This window comes from Podarcis pityusensis (assembly GCF_964106645.2).
Source record: "Podarcis pityusensis genome assembly, chromosome: Z".
Lineage (NCBI taxonomy): Eukaryota > Metazoa > Chordata > Lepidosauria > Squamata > Lacertidae > Podarcis > Podarcis pityusensis.
Genome location: NC_138044.1, coordinates 24,154,446 through 24,174,311, shown reverse-complemented (window position 1 = coordinate 24,174,311; position 19,866 = coordinate 24,154,446). Strand labels below are relative to the sequence as shown.

Below are 19,866 nucleotides of genomic sequence, written 5' to 3'. Positions count from 1 at the left end.
ATAGAACATTCTGAGGTGCTATGCCTTAAAATAACTGACACACAATCCTATACATCCCTACAAAGCAGCAAGTCCCATTGAATTCAATGTAATCAGAGTACATGGCACCTTGCCCCCATACGCCTAGTGACTACTTCCAGCAATTTATAAGCTGTAGAAACAACAAATTATACAAATACAAAATATACAAAAAATCACAATCATAATAATCTGATCTAATGCAATTAAGTCATATGTAAAATTGACTTTAAAATGAACAACTTATATCAAAAAAGGAATATTCAATAATCAATATAGGATATAATAATACATACTAAAATTAACTTTCAAAATACCACCAAATAATAATTAAACGAAAATTCACTCTCAATAACTAAAATAAATGATGACTATGCCATAGTCAATAAAAAAAGCAAAGTGCCAATACCTAAAATATAATGTAAAAAGACTGAACTGAGCAATGAAGTCACATAGCTTATAAAATCACAAGATAACTAGTCCCCTTTCCAGGTCCAATATCTAACAAAACTGCCAAAGCAATCAAGGTAAATAGCATAACTGTAGCCCACCCAGCCATGAAGCATTTTTTAGCATATTGAGTCAATAAAATTTCAGTCACCAGTTTTAGGGTAGTCGGATAGGCTTCGTAGTAGCTTAAGCAAAGCCAGGCAGATAGCAGGCAACACGGACGAATGAAGAAAGCAAGCAATCTCCTCTCTCTCCCCAAACGGAGTACTGACTGAACCTTTTAGCTTTTTCAGCAATGGATCCACGGGGCTGGACTTTTATGCATAAAATCTAGAGTTACTATCACAAACTATCTGGGAGGGAGGGGAACTGGGACTCTGCTTTATCAGTAGTTCCTCATGCAAGGCACCGTGACACATTTCCAGCATTGGTTTGCCAGAACTTTTTTGGCACAATAGTTGCTGTTTTTCCACTACTCTGCTGATAATACCAAGGTTTTCAACAGCCTTATCTAAAGAAGCAGTATGTACAAAGATTCAAGAATCTTCCGCATTAAAGATACAGGCATGGAAGTGTCATTCATTTTGATCTATCACAGCTGCTCTATTTGTGAAACCTATCAAAACTGATGGTTCTGAATATGTAGTCCTAAGCAGAGCTAACAGCTCAATGGTATCAAAAGTCACAAAGAGATCAAGAGGCAGGAGCAAGGTAACACTCCCCTTGTCCCTTTCCCTGTAAAGGTCAGAGATGAGGATCAATAGTTCAGTTGGATCAATTCCAATCCAAGAGATCCACAGTAGGTTTCTTTAGAAGTGGACACACCACCTATTTCAAGGCAGCATGCTCTCGTCAAAGTAACTCTGATAGGTTGAATAAGCCAGCTGGGACTGAGGTCAAGAGAGCAAATGGTCAGACATACAACTGCTAGCACCTTGTCCACATCTGCTGACTGCATAAGTTCAAACTGATCCCACAACACATCACTGACTGTGGCATTGGGTACCTTCATCTGGAACTGGAACTGCAGAGTCAATGGTACTCCATGCATTATATTGCAAGCCACCCTGTGATCCTCAGATGGAGGGCAGTATAGACATTTAATAAGCATCAACAACACTCTGAATTTGAGGCAATTTATCCTCAACATGTATAACTAGTTGGTCGCAGCAGGTCCTCAAATGCTCCAGATTCCTCCTCTACAGTGGGAGTCAATAACCTCTGGACCATTCAAAATAACTGTCTGCTGACCACTCGAGGATGCAATGCAAAATGTTTCTTCCTCGTAGCCCACACTGGAACATGGTAGGCATGTTTATGCAAACTAGCCAGGGTTCAGTCAGCTTTCAATAAAGAATTGTATCACTTGAGCTCTAGCCTTCATGTAGTTTGCTTCATAGCCCAAAGCTGCCCAAAATTCTAAGGAACCACATGGGCACCACTAAGCCAGAGAGGAGGCTCAGGAGTGATTGTGTCAGCTACCCATTTCATTTCACCATCTTATAGCTAGACAGGAGCTTTGACAGGATCATCTGCATTTTCCCACTAGCAGAACATTCAAGAAAAGATCAGGTCCCAAGGCAGGCCTTCAAAATGGGCCCACCACCCTTACAATATAGCCTGTTTGTTCTAATTTTAAAAGTATCCTGGTGCCCTTGTTTTCTGAAACAGCAAGTGAAATGCTAAATTATTGAATAAGTGAATCCCTTCCTTAGCAATTGAGGCTAGCAATGCAAATAAGGGGAGATTCTAAGCTGACAAAACAAACTTCCACTTGCGGTCAAGTTACTATGGGACTCTTCTCATTTCCACCTCCTAGACACAAATCATGCAGTATTCCACACACCTCTGGCTGTACGAAGGCCCGCACCCAAGTGTACTAGCTATTAGAATAGCAATTGGAGAAGTGTGATAATAGCAGCAGAAAAGGTCACTGTGCACAGCGTTCTGTGAATGGATGTAACCTTCACATTACTGAAAGCAGACGTCAGCATATGCAACAACTACCCTGCTCCAAGTATGACTGTGTTCCAGAAAGTTTCCTTCCAAAAAGGAAGACACAGACAACTCTGCTGTAAAATTATTTATTCTGCAAATCCTATGTCCTAAGGCAGCGGTGTGGAACTTGTGGCCCTCCAGATGTTCAGTGGGGCTTCTGGACTCCCTCCCCCCCCCCCGATTTCTGCATTTGGTATTACCTAAGTACCTTGGGCTCATTTGTGATTCACATTTCACTTCAAGGCCATTTGGAAATCATACTCAAGAAACTGGACAGATTGATGTAACTTATAGAAGTGTAAATATTTTATTTATTTTATGACTTTGAGCTGCCTTCCAGAAGATGAGGGTGCATATGCTTCTACAAATATAAATTTTAAAATGCTGAGGTTCACCAAATGGATTGTTTCAGCTAAAATAAAACGAAATGTTTATTTTCACTGTAACTGAATCCTGTCAGTTACCATGAAATTTTTGAACGCTACTTAAGTTTGTGACAAATCTCAGAAGTATTTAAAAAGCATCATAGAAGATGTTTACTTCTGGGTCAGCCTTCATGAAGGTGCCCATCAAATGTATGTTTTTATGTATTGATGTCTGCTGATATCCTCAGCCTGAGTGATGTGAAGCCCCTGCCACCTCTGGACACTTAGCGTTTTATATTGCCCAGACCTGCTACACAAGGACACACTTCTAGGCAGAACAGAAGATACAGCTTTGTGACCAATGAAGACACTACAACAGAAAAAAGAAAGCTGAGGACAGGACTCTACACCATTGATCCTCATGGCTCATTTACCTTGAGTCAGAAGTACCTGAAGCTCCCTGAAGAGATAGAGAAAAAACTGGTTGAGAGAAGTGACTTTATTGTCACTTCTCCCCACCTAGAAGGGCGGGGATGCTGGTTAATGATAATCAGTAACTGATGAGCAGACGTACGACTAGAGTAAAATATATTCATACGGGCATGAAGAGTTCTGTGTAAGCAAGCAAACTACCTTTTTTGTATATCATGAAACCCTTGAATAGCAATGGAAGGTCCCTTCCATCTCAGCCTAGCAGAAATCAGGGTCCCATATGACCATATAACTTACTAAGAATCAGAAATTCTCTGCCCTGGAAATTTACTTTGCCGTTTCCTCTCCCACATGGGCAAACTTATAATAGGCAATGTGGTGTAGCCAGATATCTTTGTAGAGAAATAAGGGCACATGGTTCAAGAGGAAGCATAAAACAAGCATGCGTGCACAAATCAAAAGGGAATTTTGCTACAGGGATCTGGTAGCACGCAGAGCATCCCTTAAAGAGGAGTAACTTTCACACAATTTGGGCAAGTATCTACTGGTGTTTCTTCATTCAACTCAAGATGTGCTTCATCCCAGTTGTTATCCTCCTTGATCATTACCTATTCCTTTTCTTAAAGCTGATTTTGTGCAAGTCCTACAGTCACTACAGACCTGTTTCCCCTGCAATTTATACTGGGTGTAGAGGAGAGGGTGATGTGTGACCCTACACAACCCCTGATATTTACAGTCACCATCAGGCTTCTCCACCTTTGTTTTGTAGACTAAAATAAATTACTTGTGTGTGCTGCAGGGATGTAAAGCAATAACTGAACAAATCCCATACTATTAAAATAATTTAAAAACCTAAACACATAATTCTTAGCTGTGGAAGGAGACAAACGAAATGAAATGAAAAGCAACAAAAAGGATGCTTGCACAAACATAATCTTGAAGAACGATTAAGTTGTTACCTCACCGGCTCACTAATTTACTGTTCTAGTTTTTAGTAAAGTATCACAGTGATGTAAAGTTTGAAAGTTTGTTGAACACCTGTAACATGTACCATCCAATACCTTGTTAAGTAATCATATAGTATGTTTTATCTTTACTGGTGAACTTTACACTGCGGGAGGCAGTGGAAGACAGGAGTGCCTGGCGTGCTCTGGTCCAGGGGGTCACAAAGAGTCGGACACGACTAAACAGCAAACAACCATAAGCTATACGGATGCGGATTGACCTAATCTAAAATAAGGGGTATAAGGTGCCTGAAGGCTGCTTGTTGCAAAGCAATCTCAAGAAGGGGAGCACTTATCCGTTTCCCTGTCAGCCATATCTCCCCCAAACCCTTTCCCCAACCAGCTTTTATCCTTAAAGAATATTAAATCTCTGAGGTAAACAATGAACAAGAATACAAACAATTAATAACATTGTGAGAAAGGGTATAAGGGTAAATACTTAACAAGGAAGGGTTAAAATACTCTTTTTCCTCCTGTCTTTTCTCTTATGCAAATTGCTCTTGCCAAGTGTTAACTTGCCGGTCCCCCAAGTGGGGTATTAGATTCTATACACTCAAAATTTAACAAAAGATCCTCTTTTTCCAGCATTAATCTTATGCACACATACATTTTATTTTATTTTTGAAACATGCACACTTTCAACTTGTTTCCATATTTTAGGATGTCAAGCGTGGTGCAACAATTCAGAAAAATCTCTCTCCCTCCCTCTCTCTCTCTCTCTCTCTCTCACACACACACACACACACACACACACACTACTTACTGAAGTCTGCCTCCTTTGAACCTGTTATTCATAATATTGTGGTTCAAAGGAGGCAGACTTCAGTAAGTAGTGTGTGTGTGTGTGTGTGTGTGTGTGTGTGTGAGAGAGAGAGAGAGAGAGAGAGATTTCTGAATTGTTGCACCACGCTTGACGTCCTAAAATATGGAAACAAGTTGAAAGTGTGCATGTTTCAAAAATAAAATAAAATGTATGTGTGCATAAGATTAATGTTGGAAAAAGAGTTCTAATATTTTTATTAAAACAAGAAAATCCTTAATAAAAATATTAGAACTCTTTTTCCAGCATTAATCTTATGCACACATACATTTTATTTTATTTTTGAAACATGCACACTTTCAACTTGTTTCCATATTTTAGGACGTCAAGCGTGGTGCAACAATTCAGAAAAATCTCTCTCTCTCTCTCACACACACACACACACACACACTACTTACTGAAGTCTGCCTCCTTTGAACCACAATATTATGAATAACAGGCACTTAAGATTTGTCACACATCAAAAACAAGATTTGAAAAGCAAACTACAGGGGGGAATTCATCTCCAAGCGCATGTTACCGTTACTGCTAGCATACTCACTTTCACTTGCCTCTAAGAAAGCAGCAGCTTAGCTGTAACTCACATTGGTAGTAAAGAAGATAGCTCTTTGCCAAAGCAGAGCCTGTGTGCAGGGGTGTTCTATTCTTCCGACTCTGGTGACAGATTGGTGGATTGGTGTTACGAAAGCTGCTCTCTGCAGAAACACACCCACTTCCATGACTCACAGGAGTATATTGCTTCTTCTTTTTTTAAGTGATTGTCAACTGTGGTTGAAAGACTATTAACAAGAAAATTCAGCTGTGTCATTTTTTCATTAAAAGGCGACAGGTGGGGGGAGCACTTTGATGTGAGAATCACAACTGCCTCTAAATCAGTGATTATGAGGGAGTAATTATTTAAATTGTTTTTTTTAAAATGTTGCTATAGTGCTACGACATCTTAATAAATAGGGGGAAGTTAGATCCGCACAGAAAAGACAGCTTTATCAGCCTGATTTAACATATTGACTGTATAACAAAATCAATAGGAATTTTCTAATGATAAGTTCTGAGATGCAATTTGTTGCTCCCAAATGTTCTTCTGGGGGCATTTTTTTTTATTAAATCAAAGAGTTAGAATTTTTACTCAACCGTCTACAACAAGAGAAGCCCATCACCAGATTCAATAGTATCTGGCATGGCAGATCCCTATGCCTGGATCCCACATGGTTCCAAATATCATGTAAAGGATGGAATCACATGGAAATCATCCACATCAGTCAGCAACCTGTATTAGCACAGTGGGTGTAAGGATGCGGCATGGGTATCATTCATGTGACCAGCTTGTCCCACATGGAACAGAAATGTGTTTTTCTCTAAAATGCAAGAGTTGAAAAAATATATGGGAACTTTAGTTAACTATTTGCACCACAAACTTCAAAAAAACATTCCACTTCAGATGACAGTTAAGTCTCTGTCACATCTAAGCTTCAGCCTTTACAAAATTTCATCAAAATTATTATTAGCTATCATAATCATACTATTATTTGGTGGTGGTAGGGAATCCCTCAAACCTCAGGTAAAATTGACACCATCAAGGGAACATATACCAAAGGGGATTCCTATGGGATTTTAAAATCTATTATTATTATTATTATTATTATTATTATTATTATTATTATTACCACTACTATTACTACTACATTCTTCAGGGCCACTAAAAAGCCTGGGATAACACAATGCTCTTCAGAGGTTGTGAACTACAACTCCTTTATTACCGACTCTGACTGGAGGTGATGGGAATTGGAGTCTAAAACATCTAGAGGGCATCAGGTTGGTTACCCCTACCATTACTATTTGTTTTTAAGTAGTCCTCAAGAGCTTTGCAAGAACTTTTTTGAACTCCCTGAAACTTTTTTGAACTTCCTGAAAGAGAATGGTGGAAGGAAGAGATTCTCTTTCTCCAAGTCGCAAGCACCTGCTTCTGTCCAATTTTTCCATGGCTCTCCTCTGCCATCAGGAAAAAACGCACAATTTCTCCAAGAGAACAGAAAGAGTTTGTCTAAACTAAAAGGCAATATGTGTCTCAATGTTGTGAGAAAATGAGCATTCTGTAGCTGGTGTGGGACAGTGGAGAGAGGGCAGGAAGGATCTAACCAAGAGTGTATCATTCTAGCTTTAAAATACATTTCTGACTAATAATAATAATTATTATTATTATTTATACCCCGCCCTCCCCAGCCAAGGCCAGGCTCAGAGCGGCTAGTAAGTTTGCCTGTGCTGATTTCCTACTACTTTCATGAACGGTTGTCATCACACTAAATTCCTACCTAATACTTATTTGCATAATGATATCCCCAAGCACTAACAGACAAGTGTAAGAACATAAGAAGAGCCTGCTGCATCAGGCCAGAGCCAGTTGCCCATCCAGTCCAGCATCCTGTTCTCACAGTGGCCATCCAGATGCTTGTGGGAATCCTGCAAGCTGGATTCAAGCACAATAACCTTCTCCCCTCCTGTAGTTTCCAGCAACTGGTATTCAGAAGCATTGAAGACTTCAACTGCAATGGCACAGCACTGCTATCATGGCTAGTAGCATCCATGCTGCATGCTTGACTCAATTGTTCCTGAAATATTAGAAGCCTTGCTCTCCAAGCCATGCTACTCAACTATACTGTAATTCTAATGCACATGACATGTTACAGAACAATATAAGCTCCCAAGGGGGGGGGGCTCTTCCCCAGTGAATCTACTGCCTAAATTTCAAATGGGGAAAAGACAGAGAAATGAAGTGTGAGCAAATGCACCCTACATGTGTTTCTGCTGCAGATGAGACTTCCTAGTCAAAGGATTTACAGAGAAAGGTGGGCTGAAGAGCAGGGGGCAATTAGATTATCAAACAGGATGGGCAAAGTTGGTTAAGGAAGCCGAAGACATTTTGGCAGGTGTTAAGAGTTAGAGCTTGCTATAATGAATCGTTTGATAGGCAAGTCAGCATGAACATGGCGCCTTTCGCTTTGGAAATGCAGCATTATATGGCAGGCTACAAATGTACTACATCTGCTTACAGAATAGAACAGATAAAGTACCGTATTTTTTCTCTAAAAGACTCATTTTTTCCCTCCTAAAAAGTAAGGGGAAATGTCTGTGCGTCTTATGGAGCGAATACAGGCTGTGCAGCTATCCCAGAAGCCAGAACAGCAAGAGGGATTACTGCTTTCACTGCACAGCGATCCCTCTTGCTGTTCTGGCTTCTGAGATTCAGAATATTTTCTTTCATATTTTCCTCCTCCAAAAACTAGGTGCGTCTTGTGGTCTGGTGCGTCTTATAGAGCAAAAAATACGGTACCATATTTTTCCATCTATAAGACGCCCCCATGTACAAGACACCCCCTATTTTGGGGGGCTCTGATTTAAGAAAATGGGGGAAGATACTATCAGTGTATAGGACGAGCCCAGATTCTGAACATTATTTTAGAGTAAAAAAACATAGTCTTATACACAGAAAAGTACAGTAATTGCTATGTTTACCTCTTGCTTGCTCCTTCTTCCCATACTGTTTTTATCTATATGGCATACCTAATGCTCAGCAAGCTTCTTTCTCCCTTCCCTTTTCATCGAGGTAGGGAACCTGTGGTCTTCAAACTAATTTCATGTCTGCGGGGGGAGCCCAAATGAAAAGAAGGGTGAAGAAATAAAACCAAAACAGATGGTGATGGAAAGTGAACAGGGAAGAAGCCCCATGTAAGTGGTCAGTTGATATTTCTGGCCAGAACAATCTGAAGAACTTTCCATTCCCAAACAGACCTGCCCAGATGTTGAGATGCGAAGTTCATGGTAGGGCTGTGTGATGTCTGGTATTCAAGATGGTGACGTATCAAAAGCTAAACATCATGATATCACAATGTCTGAAATAAGGCCGGAACTATGTAAACACCAGAAAATAAAAACAAAAACATTTCTCCCTCCTTTTTTGCCAGTGGGGGTGGGAGGGAAGAAAAAGGAAGGAGCACATAAGGAAGTATAGGGTTGGGGGAACAAATGTGTGAGAAAGCAAAGGGGCCAGGGGAGAATTGGGGAGAGTTCGAGGATAGGGAGGAGAAAATAGGGAACATTACGAGGGGGTGAGACATAAACACCCACACTGACACAGAAGGCAAGAAGGGAGGAAAGGGGCTTAAACAACAGGGCAAGGTATATTTTTGTTTTTTTAAACTCAGAGGTAAATAACCCCAATGTATTTTTCCACAGGACAAGCAGTGGTTTCCAAGTGCACCCTGGCTGAGGGCAGCAGCTATTCAAAAGGCAGGGTTGGGCAGAAACATGGGGGGCAGGCTTTGGGGAGGTGAAGCAGAAAGACCTTCCTGCTTTTCAAAGACCCCAGAAGAGCTTATCAGGAGACGCCCTTAGGCAGGTCCTGCTGGCAAAGAGAGTTCAAAAGGAGAAAAGAAGGGGAAAGGGGGCTCCCAGAAAGAAGCCCAGAGCCAGCTTGGACCGGCATCTCCTCCTGTGCTTAAAAAAAGATGCTTGTGACATCTATATTGCTAAGTTTCTGGGTGGGCTGCTTTCTTCAGCGCCTGCTCTTGTGGTTTGCTGCCCCCTCCAGGAGGCAAGGAAGAGCTGAGGCAGTACAGCAATGGGGTGACAAGAATCATGAGAAGTGATGACTAGCTTCAAGGTTTTCCCCACATCATGATTTTTTACATAGTATTTGAGTTTGGTTTAAAAACAAACAAACAACAGTGCTATCAGACAAGTGTTCAACTGCATGACATCATTCTGGCCAAAGGAGGGAAAGGCTAGAGCTTGAGAGACCAACAGGGCACCCAATAGGAAGTCCTGTGGCTGAACAAGTCTTGAACACTGTAGGTAGGTCCAGTTGGGCCTCACTGAACAATGGAGAATATTCCTAGCCGCATATTCTTTCAGCAGGAGTCCATTCTGACCTGGGGCTTTGAGGTTTTTTTGCAATGTGTTTTCTTGACACAAAATTTAGTTGCTAGCTAAGGGATCAACATCTTTGAATGACAGGTCCGGGGAAGGATAGAGATTTCCAGTTATTTCCCTAACCCTACTTCCCAATTTCTCATTCATCTCTGAAGTCCCTGCCACAGGCAAGCCAAGTCTACTTTTCTTTTGCAAACCTGGCCTTGCTCACCATACCACATTATCCAGGTCCTGAGAAAGAGGTCAGGAACACGTGTCCTGTCAAGGCACAAAACAATCCCCTGCTATTTTTATTTTATCTTTTGACCAAGACAAGTAGAGATTCTCTGCTCCCTCTTGCTGACCCATCGAATTATCACCTTCTGCAACTGAAAATGTGAAGTGAAATAAATGTGATCAACTTTTGTATTATCTGTAGCATATGTCTTTCATGAGCTACCAAGCAATCCTTTAGTTTACCCTCCATATTTAATTGTTGCTGCTATATATTGCTTGCTAATACTGAAGTAAGCAGAATTTTTTAAATGCCTTTAAATACCACCAAAACTATTACTTGGAAATGGGTAAATTTTTCCCCATCTGTAAGTAACAGACTAAAAGATGGTAAGAGACAGTAATAAAAATAAAATCATCTCCAATTATGCAAAATTTCATAACTTTAGAGCTATTATAGTCTTCCTTATATAAAATACATATTTAAATAGCAGTTTAAGGAAGAAAAAACCCTTCCAATTTGTAACGTGAAAATATCTCACTCAAAGAGGGAAACTTTGCACTACAGCTTTAAACGTTTAAGCCTCTAATGTCCATTGCTTAGCAACCGGGCATCCTTACCTAAACACCGTTTTTCAGCAGAGTCACGACTGACTGGTGGGGCTGATAATGCAATTCAAAAAGAACAAGTGTTCCCAAAGCACTTGAATTCTGTTCACATAGTACTGTACCTCAAGTATCAATACACCTTTCTGTGTAATAAAATAAAAATGCTTTCCCAGTAATTATATACCACAACAGGATTTTAACAGGATGAAAAATAATAATTTTTCAATTGCACAATTTGAGCTCCAGTTCTTAGAAGAATTAAGGCATAAAGGCAGATAATCATTGTTCACAACACTATTTTATCCTGATACAAAGTACATTTAAAAAACTATTTTATGAAGAAGGCATTTGATTTACATGCTGATGATTTAAACTTTTTCAAGCAGCCCATAATCACTCAGAGTCCACTGAAATCAGTAGGAATTTTTCAGTCACAAATTATGAGAAACCCAGTTTCTGTTTCAAAAGCAACCAATCACAAAGAAAAAGAAATACTGTAATGTGAATATAAGTTCTTCGCAGGCCAAAACTATGCATTAAATTATAGGTTTGGAATTTCATTCAACAACAGAAGACTATTACCAGAGTCATATGTTACTTGAGTAGCAATATTTGGATCCCACCTTGCCGAAGTAATGTGTGAAGGACAGAATCATGCAAAAAATGGATGGGGAACCACATATTGCAGGATGACAACTCCCATCATCCCTAACTATTGACCATACTGGCTGGACTGAGGGGAGTTGGTGTCTAACAACATATGAAGAATCAAAGGTTTGCCACCTCTGCTGTAAGAGAATGGTCAGGCACTGCCAAAAGTAGTGCCAGCATCCCATACTGGGACAGCAATGGTTATAGACATGGAACATGGGTACCTCTTATGCAACAGCCTGCCCCACAGGACTCCATCGCTCAAATGCTATTGGAGTGATGTGGGATTCTGCCAGAGAAATGGCAATCTCATTGAGACAGAAAGAGTATAAAGTTGATCAGAACGTTAAACAATTATCTGCACCACAAACTTCAAAAACATTTCATTCCAGATAATTCTTATTCCTTCATTAAAAAAAAATCTAGGCTTTTGCTACTACAGAATTTGGCCTAAATTACTCATATCATCATATTATTAGGAGAAAGATCACTAACCCCAGGAAAAATTGACAGCGTTCATCAAGGGAATCTATAGAAAAGGAATTCCTATGGGGTTGGAATTTTGTGTGTGTGTGTGTGTGTGTGTGTGTGTGTGTGTGTTTTGCTTGTTTTGTACTCATTAACTAGTACAGTGGTACCTAGGGTTAAGAATTTAATTCGTTCCACAGGTCTGTTCTTAACCTGAAACTGTTCTTAACCTGAAGCACCACTTCAGGGGCCTCCTGCTGCCGCCACGCCGCTGCTGCGTGATTTCTGTTCTCATCCTGAAGCAAAGTTCTTAACCTGAGGTACTATTTCTGGGTTAGTGAACTCTGTAACCTGAAGCGTATGTAACCTGAGGTACCACTGTATTTAGAGCCACAAAATGCCTATTCCCACCCCCATAACCCTCAAGAATTTTGCAAAAAAATAAAATATGCACTTCTTAAAATAAGGGAGGGATCTATTTCTTCAATCTAATTATCTTACACACCTATCTCCAATTTTTGCATCAGGGAGAAACATGATTCCAAGAGAACTGAAAACGGTGCATGTCTAAAAGATGAGGCAATGGCTTGAGAAAAGGGGCGATTCATGACTCATATTGCGTACAGAAGGAGGCTAGCCAGAAGCAAGTATTTATTTATTGTATTTATATCCCACCTTTTCCTCCAATGAGTTCAATGTGATGTACATGGTTCTCCCCCTCCTTGTTTAATTTACTCTCCTAGCTCTAAAATATTACCTCTACCACACAAGTTTGCAGTTGATAATTTCCTACTGAAGATGGCATCACACAAAATTTTTACCTAACACTTATTTGCATGCTTGAAACTGCTAGCACTAAACAAACAGCTGCTACACATTCCATGGTTCATGTCTCAATGGGAATTCTAAATTAAAAAAAAAACAAAACCTGAGAGACATTCCTAATATTTGCATACCAACTTCAATGGACACGAAACAACAATTTTTTAAAAAAAAGATACACAGTTTTGTTTGATTTGTTAAATTGTCTAGCGTTAATAATGCAAATAGCATAATCCCTCTATCCAAATCTTTTGTTCCTTAAGCACAGACAGGTGGTAACATATGTATTCTCTTAATTCATTTTTGCCCATCAGGGAAAAAATGTATTTAAAGGATACAAGAACACTGACAGACTACAAAGGCTGCAGTCCTACACTGCATTCAAAGAGGTTTTAATTATGTGATTGAATCCCCCATCTTAACGTCACTATTCTACATCAAGCTGTCCCCTTGGTTGCCTGGGAAAGGACAACAAACTAAAACCTACTTCTCATAAACCTCAGATAAAGCAGTAAGCTTATATCTGTACTGCAACACTTCTGGCTCCAGCTGCAGGGGCTCATATGATTGAATACTCCTCAGGACCACCACCACTCAATAAACAATTATCTGAACTATACACTAGTAGCCAAAATTGTGGAAACCTTCCAGAGAAAGCGTATTTCCGAGGTTTGATGGCTCATAACACCAATTTTTTTTGGAGTAATACCATAAAATTATATATCAATGGAAAAATAATTTATGATCAGGGTATATTTAAGGGAAGCTAATAGAGAAGAAAGAGATAAAAACATGCTTTCTTCAAGAAGTGGAATCGCTAAGAAAATACTACATTTGCCCAGGGTGGGTACAATGGTTTCCCAAGAGAAGAAAAGAAAAGAAAAGAAAAGAAAAGAAGAGAAGAGAAGAGAAGAAAAGAGAAGAAAAGAAAAGAAAAGAAAAGAAAAGAAAAGAAAAGAAAAGAAAAGAAAAGAAACAAAACACTCTGCCCTTGGAGCCCTCACAATGAAATCTAGGCCTGTACTGAGAGCGGAATTTAAGCAGAACCTGCCTCCTAGTGGAAAGAAGGGAGGACAACTTCAGTATCTAGACCACTGGAGAGGGACAAGAAGGAAGATCAATTTAAAAGTTGAATTTCTTAATATATCAATTAAAGTGTTCATACATGCTAGGAACAGATGGTACAGTCAATACCTTGCCCCAAGCGGCATTCCTACTTGTGGCTCTATAGTTGAGATTGTCCCAAGATAGTCATTAGTACCTTATTAAAGAGAGAATACTTTCCCAGTACAGTACATCCTGTCATGATTGCTAGACAGATATCATGAGATGCACTGGAGCCATCAAGCTTGCCATGAGCAAATTTACTTCACACTAGGTGAGCCAGCTCACCATTTCAAGCAGCAAGGATTGTGTCTGCATAGCTATAAACTTAAGTTTCAAGTAAACATGACAGCTGGAGTGTTCACTAACAGATAAAAAGTTTGTTTTCATCAGACTTGTAGTTAAGAATCAAGTAACGTTAAGACATTGTACATTTTCAAACAAAATAATTTAACTTACAGTTAAAGCTGGTCTCTTATATTTCTTAAAGTGCCAGAATCATATCTTGGGTCTCTATACTTCAGGCTTACATGGCGGCTACAAACATTCCTAATTTTAAAAAAAGGAAAAGAAGTTTAAAAAACACAGACCTAACTAAACCAAACAGCAGATATTAGTAATAGCACATATTTAGATTTGCTTTCAAATATTTGTCGAAGATGGTATTTTGAACCACTTCATCTCTCACTAAATGTTACATAGACACAAGGGGAGAAACCTTTAACTAGAATATTGTAATATACTATATCAATAGTATATTCTATCAGCCAGCCAGTGCCAAACAGCAAGCCAAGTTTTCATTTCCAGGTCTGAGTTTGAGGTGGACACTGCCTTTATATTTTGCTCTCGAAAATAAGCACAACTGTGGAGATGATCCTTGCTGGCTTTCAACTTGAAACTAGAGTGTGAGGCTAGGAACTACCCCAAATTGTCACTCTTGCCAGAGGGTGATAAAACACCTGCCATAGTAAGTGGAAATGCAGACCTCTAAATCCACAAATATCTGGACCATATGCCACAGACTTTTGCCATGGTGGGAGCTAGTTTTGTCATGAGGAACTACAAACTGGGAGAGCTGAAAAGTGGCGCTTGTTTTAATCTTCTTGCCCGGGAGTTAAGTTTGGATTTTGAATTTTGGAATTATATGAATCCAAATCAAAGCAGAATACTTGCTTCTGCTTATCCTATTCCTCACAAAATATCTGTTCATCTTTTGCATTTGTATACAAAGTATTACAAAGGCACAATAAGTCTTGAGTTGCTTCTCTTCCAAAAAGAAACTGATCTTTTAAAATGCTACCGCAAATTTTCACCCCTAAGATGAGGAGAAAGGTGAAACATTTTGAGTTTGCTCAAAAAAATAAAAATTCTATCACTTCAAATGTATGACCCTGAGGTCAATGCATCATCTCTTTTATTCTATCCAGAGGATGTGGTGACAATCTTTTGTTAGAAAGCATCCTATTTATTATTTGCTTTTGTAATTATGTAGATATTATGACACATTTTGAAAACTTTACTGCTTTTGATAAGATTTAATCTGAATCAACCATAGCTACTCTCAACACGCCCAAGGGCATTTCATGGATATTTCTGCACAGACTTTTTTTTGAGGCAGGGGTAGATTTTCTTTTCTCAACCACAAGCTATTCAAACAAAACAGGTATCATAGAATGTTTCAATTCCATGTTTTACTTTGTGGTGTAGAAGACTGTGTGCTCTTATAAACTGCTTAAGAGTTTTTAGGTTAAGCAGGAAAAACATTTATGGACAACCACCTCCACCCAACAGGAAACTATACAAATTGTAATAAAGAAGAAAGCACCTCAGGTTATGCCTGCTCTTAGCAACTGGCATTCAGTTTGTCTAAGTGGCACGTCTTCTTCTGCAGGACTCTCAGATTAAAGTAGTTTGTTAAAGTACATTTGGCTTTGGATGAGTTTTCACAACAGCTACTGATTCTTATTCTCCCACAGCCACCTCCACAGTAGAACAATAAAAATATGTGCCTTAGCACTACCTTGATAGAACTACAGCAAGAATGACAATGAGTCAGTTGCTGTTAACGGAGTTACAGAAAATGCTCCATAATATCCAAATACCGGCAGGGCTGCCATTCAGGAGGATGCAACTGTATGGAGGCAGTTCCACATGGAAAGATTCTGTGAAATAACTCATTGTGCGATTCCACCGCAATACAAATAAATAAGGGTCGTAGTACATAGCTGAGGTTATCAGAATTACTGAAAGCCATTTCACAAAAATGGCTTGCCATGTGAGCAGTCTCCCACACAGATGCATTTAGAAAAAGCTGTCACGCCATCACTTGCTGGTAAAATATATTCCTTTGATGCCAGAGCACCACTAAGTCAATTGCTTCGGTAGCCTAAAAACATAATGTGACTAGCAAATTCACACCATGTTTATCATGCTTTTATATGTGTTGGAAGCCACCCAGAGTGGCTGGTGCAACCTACCTAGATGAGCAGGGTATAAATACTAAAATATTATTATTATTTATTTTGAAAAATTCAGTTTTCCAAACCTACTAAGGTAGACCTCCACATGGAACCAGCCTTCCACACACATAGGTGAGATGAGCATATGCAAGGATGGAGATCTACATCACTAGGTCTGACTGGATGCCCATCCCCATTCAGGGCTATTAGCCATAACAGGCCAATGTTTCAAGTCAGAAGTACTAGGGGTGCAAAGATCACAATAATATTGCTATAAAACACACAGCTGAACAGAATAATATACAATTGCCCTACAGAATTGTCAGGCATATTATCTACATGTCATTTAGGTACTAGGCACAATTTCATTACTAGCAGAAAAGGAAGCAGGTTGCTTAGAAGACATCAAAGGGGTCCGTAATTTTTTTTTAATAAGAAAAAGATAAACCTTTAAAAGAGACAGGGAGAGGCATGGCAAAAGTCAGGCAACAGAAGGCAGCCAAAACACACAGTCTTTGTGTTGGAAGTGCTAAGTGGAACATTCAATTTTGCTCAAGTTACAGTGCGACACCTTTTCAAATTGGCTGCCTGTAGCTTCAACTGCAGATTCAGAGCATTTGGAATAAAATAAGCCTCCTCATTAAAAGGCCAAAGAAGAAAATTCATAATGTAGTCTTGGATTTCCCTACACTGGAGGTTTGGTTCACTATATGGATTGTTCAACTAAATTGTGCTGGCATTATTAAAAAGAAGAAGTGAAACAGCACAATTGTTTTCCTGTTTCCCTTCTTCTGGCACACCACAATTGCTGGAAAAGGTAATATATCCGTCAGGGATTAACATGTGGTCTAACATGTGCAAGATTCTGTCTGAAGGCAAAGATATGGATTGCATCCTTTTGAGCCTTCCTCTTCTAAAACTGCAATCCTATGCACACTTATTTGGAAGTAAGTCTAACTGAATTTAGCAGAATTTAGTTCAAGGTAAACATGCAAGCCAATGGAAGTTGGAAACCAATAACATTTGGCGGGCACAAATTCTGCATTCCTATATTAAGGCACTTAGCATTGTGCCATCACTGCCAGTTCTGTGCTTGTCAAAATTTCTTTAAAGTTCTGGGTAGAATGATGTAGAGGTGGGATGCCAAGATTGTACTGCTACACTGGATCTAGTTTTGTAGGTACCATTCAACTACAAACCAAACAACAATTCTGACTAAGTTAATAGCTCTCTGGATAAAGTTCTAGAAATAATTTCAGTTCAAGTTCTGCAATTTCAGAACTTTTGCAGAAAGTTACTGCGAAAAATACAGCAAAAGCACATGGATAAAATTCATTTACCAAATCACCAGGTTATATTTGACCTAACTAATGGCAACAGACTCCAAAGCTGATTCTTCCAGCTAACAGTGTGCCACAAGAAGGGATTAAGAAGGTACAGAACAACAAAGGTAAACAAAGGCTTGTGGGAAGAAAGGCAAAGTGGAAAGAAACAAAACATGTGCTGTTTATACTGAGTACTAGTTCTCTGAATTGTTCATATTGACCACAAATTGTCATTTGGATGTCAATGTGGGCTAAGTAGATATGTGAAAAAATATAATTCATGCTTATAATAAACAGTCTACAAAACTACTTCACTCCACACACAAATGCACTCTAATGAGCTTGCTAAAGAGTAAAAAAAAATAGCATATTTTAAAATGTGATTGAAGTAAGTAATCAGGTTAAAGCTTTGAACAATACAAAGTATTAACACTGTGGTTCTTTTTAAATGTTGTATCTCATGTTCTGAAACCTATAAAAATATTGTTCTGCAAAATTTTTGAGTAACTGCACACAGCAGTGTTTATATTCCCCCAGAAGAGTCCTGTTAGTTGACACTAAAGATGCATCAAATCCAACAGCCCATTTTCTACAGTGGCCAGGCAAGTGCTTCTAGGAAGCACACAAGCAAGGAATAAAGGCCATAACCCTCCCCTGGTGGGATTTAGTATTATGGGAGAGTGATAATTTTTTTATAAACCTCCATGTTGGTCTCCTTTCTAAACTAAGTTCCAAATGCTTGTCTTTCTTTTTGATGAACCTGTTCAAACCTGAATCATTTGATAATTTCAGTTCTTTGCTGTCCACTTTGAGATTGACCTGTACAAAGTATTTTAAATGTAAGTTTTATAAAGGCATTGTGATACTATCCATTTTGTTTTCAGTTTCTTCCCTAACAATTCCTAATAAAGAACTCACCTTTTTCAGTAACAGACCACACAGATTTGTTGTTTACAGTAAGTGCCCAACCACAGCTCAAAGATCTCTTCTCTAGGGATAGAGTGAATAAATGAAAGGACACATTTCAGGACAGGGGGTTGTGTCCCAAGGTCAATCACTTTGCACAATCTTATGTTGTATCTTATATGCCATTTTGATGCCCATTCATCCGTTCTTGAGATAATCCTTTTGGAATTCTTCATGGTCTACTTTGAGCTTCTTGAATAATTTGGTACCCCTTTAAGATTTCTAATGATTCTATGTTCTGTAGCATGCAGAGAAACAACTCCTATAAAATAACCTTCCTTGTTCTTTCTATAGATTTTGCATGCAGCAATAAGTGGATATCATTCATTTTCACCATTGCATCAGCTGAAGGATCAAGCCAAAAGCCCATCTAAACCACACCCCATTTTCCAGAGGCTAGACAGATGCTTTTGGGACTACTGAAGGCATGATTAGATCAGTCCACTGCTCCAGTGTTTGGAAAAATATTACCTATGAACCTAGATTCCAAATAGCTACAAAAGCTAATAGCTGAACTTAGACTTATCCCCACATAATTATCATAGTTGGAAGGAACATTGGAAGTAATCAAATCCAATCTTTATTGTTATAGTCCATGACCAGCACCCTCTAAAGTAACCTAATCCAATGTTCTTCAGCCTTGGATCCCCAGAGGTTGTTGAACTACACCTTCCATCATTCCTGAACACTCACAAAAAATGGATAGGAATGATGTAGAGCAGCAACAACTGGAGACCCAAGGTTCAAGAATACGGATGTAGTTCAACCTTCTACTCAATGCAGAATGCAACCACAGCATCCCTGATAGATTGGCATCTCGCTTCAGCAAAAAAGAGTCCAGAGATAATATATTCCACTGCTGAACAACTCTTACCATAGTTTGTTTCTCCTAATGTTCTGCAAAAATATGCTTCCCTGAAATTTCCACCCAGTAATCTGTCCCAGAAACACATGGCATTCACCCACCTCCCTAAAATCTCCCCATGCCAGTTAGTCATGTCAATAACTCTGTAAACAAGAAACAGCGCCTGATTTTTCCTTTTCCTCTTCCCTCCCAATCCTGCTTCCTTTTGTGCTGTGTCTGTTCAGAATGAAAGCATGAACTGTTATGACTGACATTTGGAAGCAGAAATGGCAGCAGGGGTTATAGCTGAAGAATGGTGTGAAAGCACCTTAAATAAAATACAACAAATAATACCTTACAATTGCTAATTATTGTTTTTAAGTTATTTCAAA

General features: G+C 39.1%; 1 protein-coding gene across 4 annotated transcripts in view; it reads right to left on the bottom strand.

Moving 5' to 3' along the window:
• ZC3H12B (zinc finger CCCH-type containing 12B) overlaps positions 1 to 19,866 on the bottom strand; it is a 31,184-nt gene that overhangs the window by 9,863 nt on the left and 1,455 nt on the right. Inside the window, exons 2-3 of one of the 4 annotated variants that reach the window (XM_080989784.1) lie at positions 18,583 to 18,654; positions 14,340 to 14,429 (exon numbers count right to left, since the gene is read on the bottom strand). The gene's annotated coding sequence lies outside the window, so the exon portion shown is untranslated. Of the gene's footprint in view, positions 1 to 619; positions 734 to 5,628; positions 5,648 to 14,339; positions 14,430 to 18,582; positions 18,655 to 19,866 lie in introns of those variants that run through there. The other 3 variants (XM_080989783.1, XM_080989786.1, XM_080989785.1) reach the window with 3 other exon arrangements.